This window comes from Sorghum bicolor, chromosome 1, assembly GCF_000003195.3.
Source record: "Sorghum bicolor cultivar BTx623 chromosome 1, Sorghum_bicolor_NCBIv3, whole genome shotgun sequence".
In the NCBI taxonomy this organism is placed as follows: domain Eukaryota; kingdom Viridiplantae; phylum Streptophyta; class Magnoliopsida; order Poales; family Poaceae; genus Sorghum; species Sorghum bicolor.
In genome coordinates, this window is record NC_012870.2 from 33,458,548 (window position 1) to 33,485,753 (window position 27,206).

Here is a 27,206-nt window from a genome sequence, read left to right on the forward strand (position 1 = left end):
CTCTAATCTTTGAAACATTAGAGTAGTAATTAATAGATTAGACGTGGTGTTTAGTCTTGCAATTACGTGGAATTGCACCCAATCCTGCGGATTGTTGTGGTAGCCCTAGGGTAGTGACAGCCCTAACGGTCGACGTATTCCACCACGTTCGGATCGGTGTTTGTAGGACCGTAGTCGGAGCTTCCTAGCCCCCTTCTCATCTCTTTCTGTGGTTAGTGTTCTGATGTCCTGAAATAGATAACCTTGAAGCAATTCTTGATTCTTAGATCAACTAGAGAACTCTCAGGAAACTTCATCTCTTCCCACCAAAAATAATTATATAGTTATCCTTGGGCGATCTTGATTCTTAATTAGTACACTCATGTTCTCTGTGGAAAATTGATACTCTGGAATACTCCCAGGTGAAAGCTACATCGGTATCCGTGCGCTTGTGGATTTTTCTGTTTGCGTTTAAAATACCCAACAAGCTTTCTAGCGCCGTTGCCGGGGAACGATAGTTGTGCTAGTTTTGAACCAAGTCGTCTGTGTATCCTTTTTCTTTTCCTTTTTTACCACACTCACCTTATCACTTTCACCATACCACATGGATTTCACTCTAAGCATTAATGAGCATGGAATTTATTTCATAGCCACTTCATTTACTCCATGCTCATATGCAACATCTTCACAATCCATTGGTCTCTCCAACATCACCACATTCGAGATCTCCAACCCCCTCTTACTTTCTATTCATAAAAACTTTAAAAGTGCGGTTGTCGATGCATATGTCTATATTAAATATGCAGATCTCGTTGAGTTGATCTTGATATAGGTCAGTGTTGGAGGGGAAACCACTTCGCCGACATAAGTTGATGGTTTCCCAAGGACAAGCTTAGTGTCCTAAAACAAGCAGTGATCAGATCGTAACATAAGCTTTTAATTATTTGCAACACTACCTTGTGTATTGAGCACATAAGGATAATTGTAAAAAAAAAATTCCTTCGGGTATTCTTGTCACTAACCTTTCTAGAATTGGAGCAAGAAGATCGGATGAATGACAAGCACAAGGTATGTACAACCAATCATCATACAACATTGAATTAAATTCATCCAAACTTGAATTTTGCAAAATTCAAGCTTGGGGGAGTACTTTATATAAAAACATCATTTGCCATGTTGCTATGTTGGTTGTCCCTACCTTTGAGACATGCTCAATTTGTTAAATAGTAATCACACTACTTCATCTCGACATGAGTAGATCTCTATAAAAGCCATCACGCTACCTTTGTTTATCCTAGTAAGTGTTATTTTGGAAGTACTGTACATACTTCTATTGGTTTTTAAATTAAGCATGGTGCTTAGGTTAAACAGCCTTCCTTAATCTAATTAGACATGGAGTCTAGTTTGGTTATTGAACTAAAAACTGCTTGTGTAGACATTGGTATATTTTGTTGGACTAACCCCTGCAGGAAAACTTTCAATATCGACCTGGGAAGTCCTGAGATAAACTCACATTGGAGACAAAGAGAGACACACATGAAGTTTAACAATTTACACAAGAAAGGCATAGCTCACAAGAGATGATCCATGGAGGGTGCCACAAACACAAGGCACAACCGCTAAGAGAGGAAAGCTTCCACAAGGTGATACTATACCATCACTCTTCAAGTAAGGTAACATCTTAAAGTACTTGACTATCACTTCTATAAGCTTCTCCTTGGTTCTGGCGTTCACATGAATAAAAGAGACAAACATGTTTGATCTACAACTCTAGATTAACCAACCCAATCGATTCAACATGTTTAGTCCTTCCACCTTTATGATTCCACACTCCTAATCATATTAGCTAAAATGTTGCACACTGGAGTTTTACAACTCCCAGACTCCGCCAAGTGAAGAACCTAGATATATGAGCAACACGGGTCCCAACTATGACAAGACTCCATCTGCCAACCGTCCGTGCTAGAACTGCAATCAGACCCGGCATTGCCAGAGCAACTGTCCTTACCCGCCAAAGAAGGTCAACCAGGGGAACGTCCGCCAGGGGCGTGTTCACTACACGACCGTGGAGGCAATCCCTGTTGGTGAGGTAGTCACGGCTGGTAAGTTTCTAGTTAACCAATGTGATGCACTTGTGCTTTTTGATTCAGGAGCATCACATTCTTTTGTGAGTTCAGACTTTGTGTCTACGCATAATCTCAAGGCGAGTACACTTGATAAGGGTAGTTATTGCATTAGTGCTGCTGGAATGATATTTCTACCAATCAAGTGGTTTTTGGGGCAACTCTGGAAATTGGAGGTCGTCAGTTTCTTGCTGATCTGGTTGTCTTACCCGGTGAGAGCATAGATGTAATTCTGGGTATGAATTGGATGAGTGGTAACGGAGTTCTTATCGACACCACCACTCGTGTAGTGATGTTGAGAGACCCAAGTACCAGGGAAGCATTCTTAGAGCAACTTCCTCGAGATATCCATATCCGTAGCACTGTGAATGCAGTTACAGCTAAGGCTATCCAGGATATTCTGGTGGTGTGTGAGTTTCCGGATGTATTTCCTGATGATTTACCCGGGCTTCCTCCAGATCGGGATGTGGAGTTCAAAATTGAATTGATTCCAGGTACCGCTCCTATCTCTAGAAGACCTTATAGAATGCCACCAAATGAGCTAGCTGAGCTTAAGACCCAACTGAATGAGTTGCTGAAGAAGGGTCTTATCCGTCCTAGTTCTTCTCCTTGGGGTTGTCCAGCTATCTTTGTGAAGAAGAAGGATCAATCCTTGCGCATGTGTGTGGACTATCGTCCCTTGAATGCGGTGACCATCAAGAATAAATACCCTCTTCCTCGCATTGATATCTTGTTTGATCAGTTATCTAAAGCCAAGGTATTCTCCAAGATTGATTTGCGATCTGGGTACCATCAGATCAAGATCCGTCCTGAAGATGTACCTAAGACAGCTTTCTCGACGAGGTACGGGTTGTATGAGTATCTCGTCATGTCCTTCGGTCTTACGAATGCACCTGCTCACTGTTGACAGTCCTTAAGTATCAAATTTAATTATCAAATAAACAAAGAAAAGGATCCAAATGAAATCAACATCTAGACTTAGGGTTTTATCTGACAGAATTCCACGAGTTTTGGTGTTTGTCTATTTCTGCAGGGGGTTATCAGGAAATACGGAAGAAAGGCCCACACGTCGGGATTACATAGAGATATTAACATGCCGCGCAATTATCTTACATCTAGAAGACTCTAGAAGCCACGAGAAGGAAGTAGAGGCTGAACGGGGCCAGAGGCAGGGCTCCCGCCCTCCTGCCCTGGCCGCCCGCCCTGACTTGGAGCCCAATCAGGATTCTTTCTCTCGGGAGATCTCCACCGACCAAAAGGATCAAGAATAATCGTTCAATCAATGTCGGTTTGATCCGACGGCCTAGGTTCACTTGAGGGGACTATATAACCAGACCCCTGGCCTCTGAAGGAGGCACCCCTTGATCATTATTCATTATTCATAGACAGAGCAAAAGCTAGGGTTTAGAGATGAGAGCTCTCCTCTCTTCTCTAAACTAGAGTAGATCTAGATAGTAGCAAGATGGAGAGCGAAGGAGGATTAGAGGAGAGGCCGACCTGTCGGTTCTTCCTTCGGTTGTACTTCGTCATGATCAAGCTCTAATCAAGCTTGCTCATGGGATGACTCTGGTAATCTACTTCTGATTCATTATGCAATTACTAATCATGTATGTTCTGGTTCACAACTCTTTTGAGTACTTTAATCTATAGGACGCTATAGGTGAGAGTTGTAGTATAGGTGTAAGCGAGGTGCTTAGATCTAGATTACTTGTGGATATCCCCTGTCTAGCTGGATCGTGTGGTAGGCCGCGTAGGTGACAGTTACGTTGGTCCTCTGTAGTCCACCTTTCGTTAGCAGGACGGGTAGGGTTTATCGGCCTAAGGATAAGCATCCTTTGTGGTGTACTCTTATCACGTGGTTCGTCCCAGACATAGACATACCCCTTTGAAGTAGAGAAACCATAGTTATCCTCTCTATTCTGCTACCATCGCCCGTATACTAGATTGCTCAACTCTCTATTCCCCTATTATTACCCATTGCTATCTTATCTTTAATATTGTTCTTATTCGATTCTACCATCTTTCCTATTTACACTTATTTACTTATCTTGGTTAAGTTAGAGCGTAGATCAGTTCTCCCGTTTCCTTGTGGATACGATAAAACCTTTAACCGGGTAAAAGCTTCAACGGTATCCGTGCGCTTGCGGATTATCTGTGTGCGTATAAATACCATAGTACACTCTAGTGCCATGCTGGGGATGACAACCTAGTATTCAAGTGGTGTTAGCAAGTGTCAACAAGCATTTTTGGCGCCGTTGCTGGGGAAACGGTTGCTGAGTTGACTACGAACTAGCTTAATCATTTTCTAAAAATAAAAAAAATAAAAAAGTATTTTCTTTTTATCCTTTGCCTCATCTCTGCTAATCTTTCTTCTTATCTAATCCTTGATCTCTGGTCTATCATGAATTCAAACATGTCTATCTATGAATTTCATAGACCTACGGGCACACATCTCGAACCACCAAAATCTTCAAAGCCTATCATGACATCTAGTTTTGAGATAGACCCCGAATACATAGAATTTGTTCAAAAACAACCTTTCTCAGGAGAAGGTGAGAAAAACCCATACACACACCTAAGAGAGTTTTATCAAGTCTGTGACCTCCTTCGCATAGAAGGCATGTCCGATGAGACCCTTAAATGGAAGCTCTTTCCGTTCTCTTTAACGGGAAAAGCTAGACATTGGTATAAACTCAAAGTAGGGAGTGTTCATGGAGATTGGAAGGAGTTATATAATAGTTTTATTTTTAAATATTTTCCAATCTCCAAAGTGGCGGAACTTCGGCGTCAGATTATTTCTTTTAGACAACTGGAAGAAGAATCTCTTAGGAAATCATGGGATCGCTTTATTAACCTTACTCTCACTGGCCCAAAGCTTTCTATTCCAGAAGAAGTTCTTCTAATTCACTTTTTTGAGGGCCTTAGTGGGGAAAATAAGCAAACCTTGAATACAGCCTCTAGAGGATCCTTCTATCACCTACCTGCTAGTGAAGCTTGGAATTTGATTGATTTATTAAGCGGAAAGTCTCCTAGATTTTATATCCCTGAGAAAGAGACAGAACCAGTTCCTAGACAAGAAGAAGAAGTTTCGATAGACAGATCACAACCACTTCAATTCCAAACTTTAGCTATCGATCCTAAACCATCAATACCCCAAAATTCTCCAAGGGAGGAAGGAATTCTGACCTTAAATCTTTCAGATGCTGATGGTTTAGACTTCTGGTTCCATAAGAGACCTTCAAGCAAGGATAATTCAAATCCTCGCCATAATGGTTCTCTTAGAGAATGTCCTGGTTCCTATTATGAAGAAGTCGAGGATGACATGTTAAGTGAAGGAGAGCTAAGCCATATTGAAAATTCTAACACCTCCCCTTTCCTGATCACAAGTTCTAAATGGCTAGAATGTGTAGAATGGATGGATAAGGAAGAAGCCTTAATGAATTCTGACTTTGGTTCAATTTCAAATGGTGAGTTCTTGACTCCCTTTGAAGATGGGATTCATCCAACTATAGAAGAGGACATAAGTGAGACCAATCCAAGAGAAACTCTGAACATTCAGATTGGAGACGAAGATAACATCAATGAGCATGGAATTTATTTCATAGCCACTTTGTTTACTCCATGCTCATATGCAACATCCTCCCAATCTATTGGTCTCTCCAACATCACCACATTTGAGATCTCCAACCCCCTCTTCCTTTCTATTTATAAAAACTTTAAAAGGGCGGTTGTCGATGCATATATCTATAATAAATATTGCAGATCTCGTTGAGTTGATCTTGATTTAGGTCAGCGTTGGAAGGGAAACCACTTCGCCGACATAAATTGATGGTTTCCCAAGGACAAGCTTGGTGTCGTAAAATAAGCACTGATCAGATCATAACATGAGTTTTTAATTATTTGCAACATTACCTTGTGTATTGAGCATATAAGGGTAATTGTAAAAATATTCCTTCGGGTATTCTTGTCACTAACCTTTCCAGGATTGGAACAAGAAGATCAGATGAATGACAAACAAGTACAAGGTATGTCCAACCAATCATCATGCAACACTGAATTAAATTCATCCAAACTTGAATTCTGCAAAATTCAAGCTTGGGGGAGTACTTTACATAAAAACATCCTTTGCCATGTTGCTATGTTGGTTGTCCCTACCTTTAAGACATGCTCAATTTGTTAAATACTAGTCACACTACTTCATCTCCACTTGAGTAGATCTCTATAAATGCTGTCATGCTACCTTTGTCTATTTACTAGTAAGTGTTAGTTTGGAAGTACTGCACATACTTCTATTGGCTTTTAAATTAAGCATGGTGCTTAGGTTAAACAGTGTTCCTTAATCTGATTAGACATGGAGTCTAGTTTGGTTATTAAACTAAAAAACTACTTGTGTAGACATTGGTATATTTTTATCGGACAAACCCCTGCAGAAAAACTTTCAATATCGATTTGGGAAGTCCTGAGATAAACTCACATCAGAGACGAATAGAGTGACACATGAAGTTTAACAATTTGCACAAGAAGGACATAACTCATTCATCATAGAGAGATGATCCATGGAGGGTGCCACAAACATGATGCACAACCGCTAAGAAAGGAAAGCTTCCACAAGGTGATATTGTACCATCACTCTTCAAGCAAGGTAACATCTTAAGGTACTTGACTATCACTTTTATAAGCTTCTCCTTGGTTCTAGCGTTCATATAAATAAAAGAGACAAACATGTATGATTTACAAATCTAGATTAACCAACCCAACTGATTCAACATGTTTACTTCTTTAATCCTTGTTCTTAGTACTACCTCCATGATCCCACACTCCTAATCATATGAGCTAAAATGTTACACATTCAATCATTGAGAGATATAAAGAAAAAGACATATACATAGATAGATTATCTTTCCATAAGGTTGAGCGATCTGATCTGACAAATGTTATAAGTGCTACACTCATGAACTTTTCATCCATCAACTTTGTCTTGCTCACTATGCTTAGGGTTAGAGAAGAACAAATACACTTTAGGTTCTGTTGGTGTTTTCCACCAACAGGACCCATGCACTTGATCTCTGCCTTGTCTCTATGAGCAGGTACACTTTGAGCAAAACACGGAGGAGTTTTATAACTATCAGACTCTACCTAGTGAAGGACCTGGATCTACGAGCACAAACACACTGAGCAGGATACTGCCAACGCCACTGCTGGGCAAACGAAGAGGTGCAGACTCCAAGGTCCGCACCTGAATCAAATGACGCACCTGAAGAATGAACACGGTGAGAAGTCTTGTTAAGAAGACTTAAAACGCACCTGAATCAGTAGTTATCCATATTTATCCTTTCTGCATTCCCCTTTCTCTTTAATTATTTACTTTCCTTAAATAGATTATTAGTTAATCATGCTATCTTCAAAAGAAAATTAAAATGTTAAAAAATACTAAGCCCCATGTGAGTATACGAGTGGCATAAAACCCATAAGTACCTTCACTGTGGTGGCATAAAAATAAAATAAATATTTCTTTTCTGCTTTATAAAATAAAAATATAAAAAAACAGGGAGTAATATTTATTGAGGAAGCTCAACATGATGAAGGCTAGATATTTATGCTAACACTTAATTAGTTCCACAAGCTTTGTTGTCTATTTGAGCTCCACAGAATTTAAGAATCAAGAAGACTAGCAGACGGAGGACATTCTAATCGCTGTCAGAATGCTGCTGACTTTCAAATACACCTCTACCACCTGCTAGCCACATCAAGAGAAATTACGTCAAAATTCAGCTTGGGGGAGAGCACCCCCATTTATCTCGCTAAGTATTTCTACCTATCTTTATACTTATATTATATTAGAATATTAAAATACATAAACTATGAAAAACCAAATAAAGATTTTGTGCTTATATATATATGTTTTGCTTAGTGTGTTTTAATAAATAAAGTGGCTATGCTAATCTGAATCTTAATAATAAAACTCTAGCATGGATATGATGAATAATTGCTCTACCTAATTTGCAAATTTGAAGTTCTTTCTCAAGTTTAGACATAACTGTTATAATTTAAAGCTTGCTCTAGATCTAAACTTGTGCGATGAAAACTTGATCTGAAATCTAAGTTGTTAACGGATATGATATGGGAAGGTTGAGCTGCTGTTTATCTGTTCCTTGAGATGCTAGAATTCTGGAGAATTTTATCTTTGAAAAATCTTTAAAATATTGCATGATGAGTTCCTGTATGATGAGAGTTTAAATTCCTACCACAGCCATATATATACATGCTTGCTAGACTTTGAGCCACACATTTACTATTTACTGCTTATGAGCATTGAGTGTGGTCAAGCTGTGTAGACCCTTAGGAGCTTGTCATGTGGTTAAATCAAGATTTCACTTGCACATTCACTCATATATGCTACTTCTACTCCAGAAGTACCATCCACATATATCCACTCATTTCCATCTCCAGAACCACCCAAAAATATTCTACTCCTAATCCGGGAGAGAATAACCAAAAATATTTCTGTTTTTCCTTGTGAAATAAATGCTCAAGTTATCTTGCTACTACCACTTGCTATATTATCTCAAGAGATGAGTGCTCTGAAAAAAAAAGAAAAGAGAAGAAAAGAAGAAAAAAATACGAGAAAATAAAAAGGGGCAAGTGCCTGGAACCTCGAAAGAAAGAAAAAGTGAGACGAGAGGTAAAAATGGACAAGTGTCCGACAGTAGAATTAGGGGTACAAGATACCCACTTGAGAGGAAAGAAAAAGAAGAGCATCTCATTCTCCTCATAAAGTTTCAAAAAGCAAGGAAGGTATGTATCCCCTCAAAAGAGCAAAAGGAGAATTAGACTTTCACCATTGTTATCACCATCATCACCATACACCATTCATTCGCCACACATGCACATCTTGATTTGGCTTATTGATTTGTTTCTTTGGATCCATGGTTTGACTATACAATAAATGTCTTGTAAGTATGTATACTTTATCTCCCACCTATGAGCTCCAGATATTAAAGCCTTATTAGAGTAGGGTGAGAGAGAAGGCATGTACCATCACTACCTTGGTAAGGATCCAGAAATACCACAAAAGAGAGATTTAGAGAGTCATACAAGGAATCTCTGAGTTTTATTTGAAAATCTACAAAAACTCCAGAGCTATAGCTGATCAAGAATAAGAGACATGGCACTTGGCTAGACTGTTCTATCTTTTAACTACTCAAGACAGAAGTGACGGTTATAAGTCCCATGGTGAAAGGTAAAGTAAGTATGTTTTAGTTCTTGACAGTTTAATCTAACTCAGAGATGAGATCTTATTTAAAAGCATGTGTACCGTCAAATTTTTAAGATATTGCAACAACTTCTGATCCATTGCTGAGTCTATCCTTGCTCAGGGACGAGCAAGAGGTAAGCTTGGGGGGTTTGTTGACGGTCCTTAAGTATCAAATTTAATTATCAAATAAACAAAGAAAAGGATCCAAATGAAATCAACATCTAGACATAGGGTTTTATCTGACAGAATTTCACGAGTTTTGGTGTTTGTCTATTTCTGCAGGGGGTTATCAGGAAATACGGAAGAAAGGCCCACACGTCGGGATTACATAGAGATATTAACGTGCCGTGCAATTATCTTACATCTAGAAGACTCCAGAAGCCACGGGAAGGAAGCGGAGGCCGAACGGGGCCAGAGGCAGGGCGCCCGCCCTCCTGCCCTGGGCGCCCGCCCTGACTTGGAGCCCAATCAGGACTCTTTCTCTCGGGAGATCTCCACCGACCTAAAGGATCAAGAATAACTATTCAATCAATGTCGGTTTGATCCGACGGCCTAGGTTCACTTGAGGGGACTATATAACCAGACCCCCTGGCCCTGGAGGAGGCACCCCTTGATTATTATTCATTATTCATAGACAGAGCAAAAGCTAGGGTTTAGAGATGAGAGCTCTCCTCTCTTCTCTAAACTAGAGTAGATCTAGATAGTAGCAAGATGGAGAGCGAAGGAGGATTAGAGGAGAGGCCGGCCTGTCGGTTCTTCCTCCGGTTGTACTTCGTTATGATCAAGCTCTAATCAAGCTTGCTCATGGGATGACTCTGGTAATCTACTTCTAATTCATTATGCAATTACTAATCATGTATGTTCTGGTTCACAACTCTTTTGAGTACTTTAATCTATAGGACGCTATAGGTGAGAGTTGTAGTATAGGTGTGTTGGTGCAAAAGCTGGTCTGCACACACAAAGGGCTAATACCCGATTTAAACATTAAGGCATGCCAGCCGATTTGACCTTACTATCAGCAAAGGTAGTAACTCGAACACTTTGGTCCCGACAACAGCGATGCGCCCGGATGTCACGGCCAAGTGGTATTCACGCGGAACTTGAGAACACGCCGAGCTTAAGTCGACGAATCCCTAAGAACTCGTAATGAAAAGGAAAAAGTATGACGAAGTCGTCGAAAAAATAGATGCTGTAATATGAATAAAAACTTGTGTTTGATTGATTGATCGATGTCCTCGTTACAAAGCCCTAGGGTCTACATTTATACCCTGCTCAAAGAGCTACGACCAGACAAGACTAGAATTCGAATTCCAAACTTAAACAGAATCCGTGTACAAAACGATCTAAATAACTAAGGAAAAGGTAAAACTGTCCTCACGGGACAAACCAGAACATCCCCACCAGCCAATCGGCAGCTTCCAGACTCTCCCTTCGTAGCATCGGCAGACCTCCTTATCGTGGCCATCGGCACAGACACATCATCACCTACGAACTTAGTCACGCTCAATAGCCCCTCCATCGGCAACTATCCTCCATCGGCAACTCACCCTGCAGATCAAGCAATACCATCTCATCTTGCCGATCCACACTTTACCGATCATGGACACGTGCCCAAAAACGGTGTCAACACATGCCCCCCAATTTCGGAGTATGAAATAATTAATGCTCTGAAATTCTCTGCAGTAATGATGCCTTTTTTCGCAATTAATGCTCCTAATTTGGTAACCGACAGCCTCAATCTGAACAACTCCGATCCTATTCTTCCGCGGACTCCTCGAAATCCTCAACTTCCCAAACGGGGATTTCCATTTTAGTCGCACATCGGCAATATTACCGTTACAAAGACTTGCCGATGTACTGACCAGGACGTTCGTACCTTATCTTCCCAAACGGCTATTTCCACTTTATTCGCTCATCGGCAATATGACCGTTACAAAGACTCTGCCGATGGACCGACCAGGAGATCCCGCACAGTAAAATATCTCTGGATAATGACCGCTTCCTGTCAAATCACCTGCACAATACCTTGATTATCGTGCGACCAGTTACCATATCTACCTGAGCACCCTCGGATTTCACGGATGTGGCAAAGAGATAAGTCAGATTTGCCTTTGTCCGTTTTGTCCTATAAATAGTTCCTTCTCGGGTACTCCTTCTCCATCACATCATTCCATAACTCCAACTTCACTTTCCCGGCGGCGGCGCTGTCCAAAACCTCCAAAATCCTTGACGAAGCCCCTTCTTCACCAACCCCGAAGCTCTCAAACATCTCCTCCGTGGTAAAATGGCCGTCAACTTCATCGTTCCTGAGGTCAGTCCTTCGCGCCATCTCTTGTACTTTTTCTCGCACCCCTGTTCATCCGCAATCCATCTTACTGAATATTTTCTCCCCCTTTTTTTCTTTGTGTTTTTCTTTTCCATCTCCAAAACCACTAGGAATCGGCTAACAAAATTGTCATCCCCACTGATCAACCTCACCTCCAATGCCTCGGCCCGCTTGGGGATCCAGATCCAACCAACCTCATAAACGCAGAAACCAACAGGATCCCTTTTAGAGCAGAGAATTTTTCTTTGGATCTGTGGAAGGATACTTTTCGTTCCTGGCCCAGCCCTACCGTGGGGTGGAAAGATTGGTTCTTGAGGGTCAGCAACTCCAACGAAGTTAAGTGGGGTGAGAGAAAGCTAGACCAATGCATTAGGTTGTCCATTGCCGATATGCATAAGAATAAATCACTGTTGATAGCTGCATCTTATTTCTGGTCAGACACCCTCAATGCCTTTGTCTTTGGCATGGCCTTGCTTCCCCTACACTTGCCGATGTAGCTATGCTCACTGGCCTAGACATTTCTTCTGCCGATAGCACCCACTTTTTCGATACCAAACCCAGTGCTAAGGTAGAAACCCGCACCATCGGCGGCTGGTCGGGGTATATCCAAAAATACCGCAAAACAGGCCCTGTTGACATAAAAGAGCAGACCTGCTTCCTAAACATGTGGCTAGACAAATTCGTGTTTTGTGGCCGATCGGCAGGACCAACTTCTGTTTATCTAGCAGCAGCAGAAAATCTGGCCAATGGTGGCCGATTTCCCCTCGGCCGATACCTGCTTGGAGCAGCCTATCACCTCCTCCACCAAGTAACTAGGAAGCTCTTGCTTGGCCAGTCCATCGGTAATCTAGGAGGTCCCTGGTGGTTCATTAACATGTGGCTCAGCCTCCACATACACAAACGTCTGGAGTTCAATCTCTTTGCATAGCACTTTCCGAGGGACATAGCAGAAAACCATGTGCTGGGTGAAGAAGAATCGGCAACACGACCTCCCTTGAACATTGGTGAAGCTGTCATAGTTCTGCCTGGCAAAGGGGGTAATCCAGATCAGATTAGCCGATTCTTTCAAACCTTGTACGAAGGTTTGGCCAGAGATGAGCGGGCATGGTTAGCTTATGATGACCCAGACACTGTGTTTCCTCTGGTTTTCAACCCGTTCGACGAGGCTCTTGATAAGGACAATGAAGTGATGATGGCATTGGTGACTCCCAGAGCCATACCAGTGAACTTCTTTGGCAGTGGGAAAACTTCCCCCCAGACTTATGAATTCTACAATCCATCGGCACTAGCTCGTCAGTTAGCTTTCGGCCAGCTGCCGATTGCACTCTGTTATGCCGATGTGATAAAGCCCAGGGAAACCATCACCAGCCTCCTTGAATGGATTCGAGTAGCCCAGCTGCCATCAAGTGCAGATATAGATGTAGACCTGTCAGAGTGGGTCGCGGCTACCTTTATCACTCAGGCATATAAGCAGTGGTGGGCAGAATGGAAAGAGCACCTATTCTGCAAATCGGCTCTTTCGTACCGCGGCATGATTGATCCTGTGTACGAAGTTCCTACTGACACCATAAGTATCTTTAAACCGATGTTTCAAATTTTTCTTTATTTCCATCGGTAACTGACTCTTTGTGTGACTTTTCAGGTCGATGACACTCCCCCATCTGTTAGCAGGAGTGGCAAGCCGATTGACCTGTTTCCATCAGGCCCAATCTCCTCAATCGGCAACAACGCCCCTACCCTGGTCGCCATCGTGCACCGAGGCATACGCCTCAAGAAAGTCACCACCAGGAAGACCCAAACATCACCATCGGTAGCTGCTTCCGCCTTAGCACAGGCTTTTAAGGTAACTGTTAAACTTCTTTACCGATTTTACTTTTGCATCGGCTATATTGACATCCATAAATTCTCCTTTCTGTAACAGCAAACCAGTGCATCGGCAAGAACCAAAAGTACAAGTGCCGATGCCCCCCAGTCCAGCCAGCAGAAGAGAAAAGGTGCCAGGAGTACCAGGGCACACACAAAGCGCCAGAAAGTGGCAACTCCTCCTCCTCCGGTATCTCCTATTCCGGTGGAATCCTCTCCTTCGCCTCCAGGAGCAGAGACTCAGCAAGCACCATCCCCCCCTCCAATGCAAGAAGCACCACAGGTGGAAGAACCTCAATTGGAAGAACCTCAACAAGAAGTACTTCAGCCAGAAGACACATCGGCCGATGTTCATGAACCAACTACCGATCCAGCAGGTTCCATTATAGCATCGGTGGTTTCCTCCATTCAGACAAGTACTGCCCTTCCTCAAGGTAACACATTTACAAAGTTAGTGCCGATGAACCTATTTTTCCATCTTATAACCACTTATATCAATCTCCAGCCGACGTAGTTCCATCGGCAACTCTGGCCGATCAACCCGTGGTTCCATCGGCATCTTCTAGTCAAAGGCAAGAGATCGCCTTGAAGCAAGTAAGCCACCCAATCTCCATCAATATTATTTGCTGACATTCCAACCACAGAATGACTCACTTTATCTTTCTTTTCAGGAACAGGATTCTCCCGACAGCCTATTCTCCTTTGCTATTGATATCTCCGAGGACGAAGGCGAGGAAGCAAGTTCCTCCCGGGCAGTCGGGATCGCATCGGCAGAGATCAGGGCCAAGCTGGAAGAACTGTCGGCTCTCCTCCATCAGACACGGCTCAACTGGTCGATGACTCTGACCCGGCCAAGGTTCTGTTCAAGACCCTCAGAGGCCAGATTCCTATCGATGCCAAGGAAGTCCTTTTCCAGGCCACACATCTGGAAAGTCGTCAGCTGCAATACCAGAGAGCCGCCCGGCGCCTTGCCGACAGAGCTGCTCAGACCCGACTCTCTGAGGAGAAGATGAAAGAGAAGCTCTTGACCGATGAGAAGCACAAGAACATCGGTACCCTGAAATCCTCGGGAGACGCACTAAAACAGAAGATTTCCGACCTATCAGCAAAACGAGAAGCCCTGTTGGCAGAACTCAAACAAGTGGAGAATGCCCTATCCCAAGCCCAACAGGAAGAAAGCCAACTGCCAGAGACCATCAAGCTCCTCGAGCAAGAGCGAAATGCTTATGGTCGCAAAGCGCTTCAGTTGAAGAAGAATTTGAAGCCGATAGAAGGCTCTGCCGATGAAAACATTAAAGAAATAGAAGCAGCCAACCAGATCCGCCTACGCGCTATATCGGCTATCCAAGCGCTGCTAAGTATGTGAGCTCCTCATTGGCAACACATCGGCTTCTTTCTGTTTTCCAGCTCTCTTGATATTTAGTCTAGCCGATAGGACTGTTATCGGCACCTTTTGCAACATTAAGTCCAGCCCCAGATACATTTTAATCCAGCCGATAGGAGTGTTATCGGCATTTGAATCTTTATGCATCGACCCATATACTGGGGTAGTACTTCTTCAGATACTTGCCGTTTAATGCTCTGGGAAATTCGACTCCTTTGAGAGTTTCCAAAATATAGGCATTACCAGGAGCAGATCGACTTATCCGATAGGGACCCTCCCAATTGGGAGACCACTTTACAAACTTTGAACTTTTAGTCCCAATCGGTAAGATTAATTTCCACACCAAGTCTCCATCGGCAAATTTCTTAGCCTTTACCTTCTTATCGTACCATCTGGCAACCCTTTTCTTATTCTCTTCTATACTCATCAAAGCCCTTAGCCGATGCCCTGCTAGATCATCCAACTCGTCTATCATCAAAGTAGCATAATCATCGGCAGCCAACTGATCTCGAAAAGATAGTCTCCTAGATCCAGCCTTAATTTCCCAAGGCAACACTGCATCATGTCCATATACCAACTGATAAGGTGAAACCTTAGTTGATCCATGAAAAGCCATCCGATAGGACCATAAGGCTTCATTTAACAACGTGTGCCACCTTCTAGGATTTTCTTCAATTTTCCGTTTGATAAGCTTGATAATTCCATTCCTTTGTTAGACGCCTCGGCCTGCCCATTAGCTTGAGCATAATAAGGAGAGGAATTCAACACTTTAATCCCCATACCGATTGCGAATTCATCAAAATCCCCTGATGTGAACATAGTGCCTTGATCGGTAGTAATCGTTTGAGGAATTCCAAATCAGTAAATAATGTGCTCCTTCACAAAATCAATCATATTGGCCGATGTGACCTTCTTCAAAGGAATAGCTTCAACCCATTTAGTGAAATAATCGGTGACAACTAGAATAAACTTATGCCCTTTGCTAGACGGTGCATAAATTTGGCCGATCAAATCAATAGCCCATCCTCGGAACGGCCAAGGCTTTATAATAGGATTCATAGCCGATGCAGGCACCCTTTGAATATTTCCAAACTTTTGACACCCTTGACATCCCTTGAAATACTTAAAGCAATCTTCAAGTATAGTCGGCCAATAATATCCATTCCTCCTAATCATCCATTTCATCTTGAAAGCTGACTGATGCGCTCCACATACCCCTTCATGGATTTCTCCCATCAAACTTCTAGCTTCATCGTCACCCAAGCACCGAAGAAGAATTCCATCAATAGTTTGGTAGTACAATTCATCTTCGAGGAGCACATATTTAGTAGCTTGAAACCGAACTCGCCTCTCAACTTTCTTGGACGGATCTTTCAAATAATCAACGATTTCTTTTCTCCAATCATCGGCACCAATTACCGATATTGCATCAATCATAGGTTGATATCCCGAGGCATGCTGAGCTAACCGATTGGCCTCTTCATTATGCAATCGAGGAACATACTCTAATCGGAAATCCTTGAATCCCTTTAATAATTGTATACTCCGCTCATAATAAGTTATGAGAACTTCACTTCGGCATTCGTAGCTTCCAGCCAATTGATTTATAACTAGCATAGAATCCCCGAAGATTTCGACAGCATCAGCATGAACTCCCCTCAATAATTCTAATCCCTTTATCAAAGCCTGATACTCAGCCTGATTATTTGTCGACGTGGCAACAATCGGCAAGGAGAACTCATACTTCCTTCCCTGAGGGGAAATCAATACTATGCCGATTCCCGTTCCCCGGTCACATGTAGATCCATCAAAGAAAAGCGTCCAAGGTACGATTTCCAAATCTTCCACTGTGCCGCAATGTTGAGTTACAAAATCGGCCATAATCTGCCCTTTAACTGCCTTAGCCAATTCATAACGCAGATCGAACTCTGACAGCGCCAAAATCCATTTATCGATCCTGCCACTCATAATCGGCATGGATAACTTGTACCGGACCACATCATCTTTGCAAATAACGGTGGATTCGGCCGAAAGCAAGTAGTGCCTTAACTTGATTCAAGAGAAATATAGGCACAAGCACAGTTTCTCAATAGCGGAATACCTGGTTTCAGCATCAATCAACCTTCTGCTTAAATAATAAATCACACGCTCCTTCCCTTCAAACTCCTGAATTAAAGCCGAACCGACAACCATCCCATCGGTAGACAAATACAATCTGAAGGGCTTCCCTTGCTGAGGCGGGATTAGAACTGGAGGATTTATTAAATAATTCTTAATTTCATCCAGAGCCAACTGTTGTTCTTTCCCCCAAACAAACTCTTGATCGACATTTAACTGAAGAAGAGGGCTGAAAGCACGAATTTTACCAGACAAATTAGATATAAACCTTCTGATAAAATTTACCTTGCCGATCAAGGATTGGAGCTCAGTTTTGTTGGTAGGGGCTACTATCTTATTGATGGCGTCAATAGATCTTCGACTGATTTCAATTCCCCTCTGGTGCACCATGAAACCAAGAAATTTCCCTGCCGATACACCAAATGCACACTTATTGGGATTCATTTTCAAACCATGTTTCCTTGTGCATTCCAACACCTTTCGTAAATCGGCAAGATGCTTCGCGAAGTCTTCAGACTTAACCACCACATCGTCAATATAAATCTCCACCAGCTTGCCGATGAACTCATGAAATATAAAATTCATGGCCCTTTGATAAGTAGCACCAGCATTGTTTAGGCCAAAGGTCATGACTATCCATTCAAACAATCCAACATGAACAGGGCACCTGAATGCGGTTTTTGAAATATATTCTTCAGCCATGAATATCTGATTATATCCTGCATTGCCATCCATAAAGCTAATAATCCGATGCCCAGCCGCAGCGTCAACTAGCAGATTGGCAACTGGCATTGGGTATCCATCCATCGGTGTAGCTTTATTGAGATTCCTAAAATCAATGCAGACCCGAAGCTTCCCGTTCTTCTTGTAGATCGGAACAACATTGGAAATCCATTCGGCATACCGACATTGCCGAATAAATTTGGCTTCAATAAGTTTGGTTATTTCGGCCTTGATGTCAGGAAGAATATTAGGATTACATCAGTGAGCTGGCTGTTGATGTGGCCGAAATCCAGACTTAATAGGTAACCGATGTTCAATAATTGATCGGTCCAATCCAGGCATCTCAGTATAATCCCAAGCAAAGCAATCTTTATATTCCTTTAACAAATCAGTTAACTGTTGCTTACACTTAGAATCTAACTTAGCACTAATAAAAGTGGGTCTAGGCTTATCACCACTACCTATATCTACCTCTACTAGATCATCGGCCGATGTGAATCCCTGACCTAATTTTCCATCATCGGCGAACCTATCCATTAAAAACCATCCTCGGAACCGACTGCTTGGATCGGTGAAATTTCATAATCGGCAACCTTGAGAAAATCCTTTTCCCAAACCTCCCCTGAAATACACCTAGTTCTTTCATAGGTATCTGCCTCTGCCGATGCGACGACGTAAGAGGAATCTCCTAGGACAATTTCAATTTTGTCACCTACCCACTGAACCAAGCATTGGTGCATTGTAGACGGGATGCAACAATTAGCATGAATCCAATCTCTTGCCAACAACAGGTTGTAAGCACCCTTTCCACTGATCACGAAGAAGGTTGTCGGTAAGGTTTTGCTGCCGATGGTCAATTCTACACATATTGCCCCCTTGACTGGAGACACATTCCCTTCGAAGTCTTTAAGCATCATATCGGTCTTGGTTAAATCCTGATCCTCTTTCCCAAGCTTCCGATACACTGCATATGGCATGATATTGATAGCAGCTCCACCATCAACTAGAATCTTGGTCATCGGCTGTCCATCAACCCTTCCTTTGACAAACAGAGCCTTGAGATGTTGCCTTTCATCATCGGCAGGCTTCTCGAAAATAGTTGTCATCGGATCAAGAGCCAATTGAGCTATTTGGTCGGAAATCCTAGCTCATCATCACTGAATGGCGCAAGGAACTCCATCGGCAACATAAAGACCATATTGACACCTGCCGATGGACCTTCCCCTTTGGGGTCTGATTGCTGCTGATCCTCAGACTGACCATAGTTTTCGCCTTTACTTAACCCTTCTCGCCTTTCGCGCTGCAACCTCCTTTTCTGTGTCCGGGTCAACCCCTCTGGACACCATGGAGGGAGCGGCTTCTACCTTGCTGCTGGGCGATGATTTTCCCTCGACTCCATTCGATGTGTATTGGCATCCCTGCAAAATATGAACTCATCGGGAACCCGCGCATTAGCCATTTCTTCGAGTTCTTCCTGGTTCCTGGGAAAATATTGAACACGATCACCAAGCCTGTCGTGCACGCTGAGCCTGCCCCCCAGCCGATCGTGAATAGACGCTCTTCCTCTGATCGGCCCATTAGACCGCCGATTGTCGTCGTGATAGCGCCGATCGGATCTATCATACCGATCATAACCGTTGCACTCAGGGCAATCTTTGACAGTAGGAAGCTTGATATTCTCTTCCCAGCAATGGATGAAGAACGGGCAATTCCAGTGATCCCTGTGCCGATCCCAATTTTGCCGGCGTCTTTCCTCTTCCCGACGATAATCTTCCTGCTGGCGCCGATACCGATCTTAACGTTGCTGCCAATTCTCCCGAGGTCTTCTGTGGGTTATAACGACGCCAGATCGGGGAGGCCTTCCTGAGCTGGTTCCTTCCTGGACCAATCCCCTTCCTCTTGCATCGGCAGTAGTGACATGATGCTGAGGATCTACCGATGCACTCCTTTCTGCCGCTTCTGATGTTAAGACCTTAGCCTTTCCCTTAGCATCCAACATGTTCGTTGGGAAAGGATGTTGATCAATCTTCATCGGTTTCTGGGTCTTGGAACTGTCGAACTTGATTCTCCCAAACTCTATAGCCGATTGCAGTTGCTGTCTGAAAACCTTGCACTCATTGGTGTCGTGAGAAGTTGCATTGTGCCACTTGCAATATTTCATCCTCTTTAACTCCTCAGCCGATGGGATCACGTGATTAGGAGACAGCTTGATCTGACCTTCCTGAAGTAGAAAGTCAAATATCCTATCGGCCTTAGCGGTGTCGAACGCGAACTTCTCTGGTTCCTTCTGCCCGAAAGGGCAAGACATCGGCTTCTTATTCTTTACCCACTCTGCTAAGCCGATCACTGGTTCCTCATCAGAATCTGAGCTTGTTGCTTCATCAATGAAACATACCTTTTTGTTCCATGCTCTCTTGGGCTCAAACAGCTTGATATCTTGATCAGAAATCCTCTGCACCAAATGACTTAAGCTTTCAAACTCTTGAGAACCATACTTGTCCCTGATGTGTGGCAACAAACCCTGGAAAGCCAAATCGGCTAGCTGCCGATCATCCAAAACCAGACTATAGCATTTACTTTTGACCTCCCGTATCCTCTGCACAAAACTTTCAACCGATTCATCATTGCGTTGCCTTAAACTGACCAAATCGATGATCTTCTTCTCATGGACTCCAGAAAAGAAGTATATGTGGAATTGCTTCTCCAGATCGGCCCAAGTAATCACTGAGTTGGGAGGTAGTGATATAAACCAGGTAAAAGCCGATCCAGACAATGATGATGAGAATAAACGGACCCTTAATTCGTCCCTGTTACCAGCCTCACCGCATTGAATGATGAACCTGTTGACGTGCTCCATGGTTGACGTATCATCCTGCCCAGAAAACTTAGTAAAATCCGGTACCTTGTACCGATGTGGAAGCGGGATCAAGTCATACGCGGGAGGATACGGTGTCCGATAAGAGTAAGTATTGACTTTGGGTTTTATCCCGAATTGGTCCCTCATTACTTCAGCAATCTTATCGGCCCAATAAGCATCGGCATCTTGCCGATGGGGCGGTTGCGGATCAGGCACCTGCTGGTAAGCTTCCACGTGTCTGTGCGTTGCACGATCTGCATGAAACATTGGATTAATCATTCGGCCCCCAATCTGTGGACCACCAAGCTGTTGCCCGCCAATTTGCTGTCCGCCGACTTGCTGCCCGAGATTCATTGGCTGGTTAGGGATCCCCTGATTCTGGAACCCGGGATAGATCTGTCCTTGCTGGAACCCTGTAGCCTGGTGATTCTGTTGGGGCGTTTGCGGAAAGACTTGCTGCCCAAGCCATCCATTATTAGCGTTCATCGGCATAGGCCCTGTCGATGACTGGTAATTGGGCATGATCATTGAACTGACATACCCTGGTTGAGTCGTAAACCTCTGTTGCGTCAGCATTGAGTCTGCCGATGCGTTGGGCATCTGGAACGTTGGAGCTTAAGAATTCCCAGTGTAAGGTCTTGCAGTAGTAGTTGTAGTATACTGGGGACTCTGGTTCATCGGCATATTGGGAGGTGCCGATGCCATAGGAGTCTTGCCTCTCATATCAGTTGTCTGCGACGTACCCGGCGTTAGCTCTGGAGGCATACCGTAACCCCACCAGTTAGGAGGAGGAGTCAATCCTGACATTGCCGATGCCAACAGGTCTGTAGCGAGTTTAATCTGCCCATCTGAAGTCGGCGGATTGGTTGTCATCAGCGTAGATTGTGCATTGGTGACTCCCAACGTGCTTGGAGGAACGGTAGTCTGTGCTCCCACAGCGGCTGTGACAGCCGATGGAGCTGTGACCACCGGTGACCCTGGCTGGTGATAAGTGGGGCCCACATAATCTGGTGGCAATTGTCCTTCCTTGAAAGTTCTTGCCACGGCATTGAAGACCGTATTAGACAGTACGCCAGCTTGGTTGATCAAAGCACGGTTGATAGCGCTGTCAACCATCTCTTGAAGTTTGCCAGGATTGGCTTCAAAAGTAACCTGCCGAGGTACCGGTAGTGCATCCTTCTGAATCACCTCACCGCTCCTGTTCATGCTGAAGGACCTCAGGCATTGCTGCTTGTAATCCTCCATGGCCTTAGCAATAGCTTGCTTCTGCTCATCCTTGAGACTGGCTTCTGTCACGGGGATGACGTTCTCTTGATCAAACTCAGAAGTCGACATGTTGATCTTGATCTTGAATCTGTCCCACTGTTGGGTATTCTTAACATCATTACCAAAAGTAGACTAAGTTCTCTAAATCTAGTAACGGTGCCAAAAATGCCAAACCTATCCCTTACACCACTTAAGCCAAGTTGTCATCCCCAGCATGATATAAGAGACGCGGTATTGAAATATGCAATTGCTCTTCTAAATAAATAATTAATGGGATCTGCAAGCGCACAGATTAATACTGATGTAGCATTTTAACCGGGAAGTATTCCAGGTATCGTTATTTATATTTTTACCACTGGGAAGGGATTAGTCAATCATCACTATTGATTACAGAATAGAATATGAGATTGAGCATCTATCATTGCCTGTATAATTGAGAACATTATATCTAACTCTTCATACAGGGATAAGTGTCACATAATAGATATATGAAATAATAATAGTGACAAGGATAACTATTCTATTTATCTGATCTAGCCACATAATAAATATGATAAGCACCTCAATTAGATACTCTAGAAAGTCATTAGCATGGTATTAGAACGAACTACAAGAATATTCCCTAAGTTATTCTCAACTATATAGTCTAGCATATCATAGTTAGTGCAAGCATACTTAGCAATCATTGCGAGACAAGACTACGCCCATGCATAGTGATATTAGCAAGGAATATGAGAAACATAGCAATCACTCCCCTGTAATAATGTTGCTCTGCCAGCCCAATACACGAGAGGGGGACTATATAAGAATCAATGAAGCTGTCACTATCACGAACTACCCCACGATCTGGCATATTGGGTACAATCGCAGATAAATACGGTATAAGCACCACGCCTACACAATATCTATCATTTACCCATGGATCCGATGGATAAACGCTATACGATCCTAAGCATGTATATAGATCGTATCTAACTAAGCCAAGTACATAACTATGATAAACTAAGAACAATATAATCTTGAATATAAGCAAGTAGAGCAAAGTCATAAGCAATATATTGAAGTAGAACAAAGTCATATTCATAATATTGAAGGACAAAGATAATTAGAAAGCAATTAGAAGCACAATTAGAGAATTACCAAGAATCCTCCTGACAGATCCGGAAACCAATCGAAGATTGACTCCTTCTAGTTCTAATCCTATGTAGCTATGCTAATCTAGATATGTAATTGATGTGGTGGCTCTAATCTTGATCAGAGGCTTCTTCTCCCTTGATGGAACAATGAATTAGGGTTGAGAGGCTCTCTCCTCCAGGGGCCAGGGGGTCTGGTTTTATAGTCCCTTCAAGTGAATATGGGCCCTTGGATCAAACCGACATAGATTGTATGGTTTAGATTCATCCTTTAGGTCGGTGGAGACTTCCCGCAAAGCAGAGTCCTGATTGGACTTGGACAGGGGGCGGGCGCCCAGTAGGACAGGGCGGGCGCCCTGCCTCTGGCCCCATTTCGCCTCCGCTTCGGTCTCGTGGCTTCTGGAGTCTTCTAGATGTAAGATAATTGCGCAGCACGTTAATATCTTTACGTAATCCCGACATGTGGGCCTTTCTTCCATATTTCCTGATAACCCCCTGCAGAAATAGACAAACACCAAAACTCGTGGAATTCTGTCAGATAAAACCCTAAGTCTAGATCTTTATTTCATTTGGATCCTTTTCTTTATTTATTTGATAATTAAATTTGATTCTTAGGGACCGTCAACAAACTCCCCCAAGCTTACCTCTTGCTCGTCCCTGAGCAAGGATAGACTCAGCTATGGATCATAAGTTGTTGCAATATCTTTTAAAAATTTGACGGTACACATGCTTTTAAATAAGATCTCATCTCTGAGTTAGAGTAAACTGTCAAGACTTAAAACTTACTTACTTTACCTACACCATGGGACTTGTAACTGTCACTTCTGTCTTGAGTGGTTAAAAGATAGAACAGTCTAGCCAAGTGCCATGTCTCTTATTCTTGATCAGCTATAGCTCTGGGATTTTTGCAGATTTTCAAATAAAACTCAGAATTCCTTGTATGATTCTCTCAGGTCTTTCTTTTGTGGTATTTTTGGATCCTTACCAAGGCACTGATGGTATATGCCTTCTCTCAAGATATGTGGTATTTGGGGTATAAGGCATAGTGACATTGCCTTCTCTCTCATCCTACTCTAATAAGGCTTTAATATCTGGAGCTCATAGGTGGGAGATAAAGTATACATACTTACAAGACATGTATTGCATAGTGAAACCATGGATCCAAAGTAACAAGTCAATAAGTTTAATCAAGATGTGCATGTGTGGCGAATGAATGGTATATGGTGATGATGGTGATAACAATGGTGAAAACAATGGTGAAAACAATGGTGAAAACAATGGTGGTGAAAGTCTAATTCTACTTTGCTCTTTGAGGGAATACATACCTTCATTGCTTTTGAAACTTTATGAGGAGAATTAGATGCTCTTCTTTTTCTTTTCTGTCAGGTGGGTATCTTGCACCCCTAATTCTACTGTCGGACACTTGTCCATTTTTACCTCTCGTCTCACTTTTTCTTTTCTTTCGAGGTTCTGAGCACTTGCTCCTTTTTATTTCCTCGTATTATTCTTCTTCTTTTTTTTAGAGCACTCATCTCTTGAGATAATATAGCAAGTGGTAGTAACAAGATAACTTGAGCATTTATTTCACAAGGGGAAAACAGAAATATTTTTGGTTATTCTCTCCCGGATTAGGAGTAGAATATTTTTAGGTGGTTCTGGAGATGGAAATGAGTGGATGTATGTGGATGGTACTTCCGGAGTAGAAGTAGCATATATGAGTGAACGTGCAAGTGAAATCTTGATTTAACCACATGACAAGCTCCTAAGGGTCTACACAGCTTGACCACACTCAATGCTCATAAGCAGTAAATAATAAATGTGTGGCTCAAGGTCTAGCAAGCATGTATATATGGCTGTGGTAGGAATTTAAGCTCTCATCATACAAGAACTCATCATGCAACATTTTAAAGATTTTCAAAGATAAAATTCTCTAGAATTCTAGCATCTCTAGGAACAGATAAACAGCAGCTCAGCCTTTCCATATCGTATCCGTTAACAACTTAGACTTCAGATCAAGTTTTCATCCCACAAATTTAGGTCTAGAGCAAGCTTTAAATTATAACAGTGATATCTAAACTTGAGAGAGAACTTAAAATGTGCAAATTAGGCAGAGCAACTTTTCATCATATCCATGCTTAAGTTTTATTTAGATACAGATTAGCATAGCCACTTTATTTATTTATTAAACACACTAAGCAAAAGATATATATATATATATAAGCTTAAAATCTTTATTTGGTTTTCCCATAGTTTATGTGTATTAATATTCTAAAATAATATAAATATAAAGATAGATAGATAGAAATACTTATCGAGATAAATGGGGGTGCTCTCCCCCAAGCTGAATTTTGACGTAATTTCTCTTGATGTAGCTAGCAGGTGGCAGAGGTGTATTTGAAAGCAGCATTCTAACAGCGATTAGAATGTCCTCCGTCTGCTAGTCTTCTTGATTCTTAAATTCTGTGGAGCTCAAATAGACAACAAAGCTTGTGGAACTGATTAAGTGTTAGCATAAATATCTAGCCTTTATCATCTTGAGACTCCTTAATAATTATTACTCCCTGTTTTTATATTTTTATTTTATAAAGCAGAAAAATATTTATTTTATTTTTATGCCACCACAGTGAATGTACTTATGGTTTTTATGCCACTTGTCTACTCACATGGGGCTTACTGTTTTTTCACATTTTTATTTTCTTTTATTTTTAAGATAGTATGAATATGATTAACTAAATAAACTATTTTAAAATAATTGAAAGGGAAAAGATAACTACCAAGTTTACCTCTTGGCAAGGCGTTCGGTGTTTTTAAGTCCTCCGAACGGGACTCTCCATTTTCTCAATCGTCCTGAGGTTCGTTGGGTGGCGTAGTCGGTACTTCCGGCAGCGCCTCCTCTTCTTGTATAGTTATCTTCATTTTCCATACCTGACTCGGTGCTTCAATCTCCTCTGGATAATTCTGTTTAAACTCTACGTTTTCTGACCTTACAACTTCTCCTTCATAGTCTGCCCATCCGTCCTTGATGATCTGCCTCCTCTGGTTGCGGTTGCGTCTTTTTCTGACCTGCTTAGATTCTTCAACGATATAGTTAGGGTCAGTAAAATAACGGCGTAGCTTCTCTGAGGGGAAGTGCATATGGACTTCTCCGGTTCCAATATAGATAATTGCTTTAACGGTGCTGAGGAACGGCCTTCCAAGGATGATGGGTGGATCATATTCATCTTCTCCCATGTCAACAACTTGAAAGTCTGTGTAGACAAAGTGATCGTCTATTTTGACTGGGACATCAGATACTATTCCTTTAACTTCTCGAAATGTCTGATCTACCATCTGGAGTTGAATGTATGTTGTTCTTAGTGGCATGGTTCCGAACAAGAGCCGATAGGTGACTGCGGCCATTATGTTGACGCCTGATCCGGTGTCGCAAATCGTCTTGTAGAAGTTGTATCCATTTATGGAGCAGTAAATGCTTGGCATTCCTGGGTCGTCCTTCTTGGTCAAAAACGGTGACTTCAGTTGGTGATCTTGGCCTCCATGGACTACAGTGACCATCTTAGTTGACTCGGTCCACACTTGCTTGTTCCTGTTCCTCCTGTTGGTCCTCTTCCTTGATTGACGTCTGGATTGATTTGGAATTTGTGTAGTCTTGTTCTTGAAGAAAAATGTCTCCTTCTTCCCTTTGACGTAGAAACTGATCTTGGCAGCACTGGCGTAGATGATAGCTCCCGTGGTGTTCAAGAATGGCCTCCCTAGGATGATAGGTGCTCTCTCATCATTTCCGGTCTCTACTACTATGAAGTCTGCTGGGGCATATAAGGTACCAACTCGGACACAAAGGTTCCTCACTATTCCTTTTGGAAAAGTTATCGTCTGATCTGCAAACTGCAAACACATGGTTGTCTCTAATAAAGGATATGTAAAGAATTTCTCATAGAGTACCCTGGGTATAATGTTGACACTGGAGCCAAAGTCGCAGAGTGCTTCTGGGAAGTCCACCATGCCGATGGAGATCGGGATGACGGGGCGTCCTGGATCGCCTCTCCTGACCGGCAGACGGTTAGTAGAAAATTCATTGACGGGGTTACTCCAATTACCTGCATCAAACACGTCTACAAGATTTGCAGATTCTAATCCTTCCGGTTGTGATGGTATACCGGGGTTAGTAGTAGGAACAGCAGC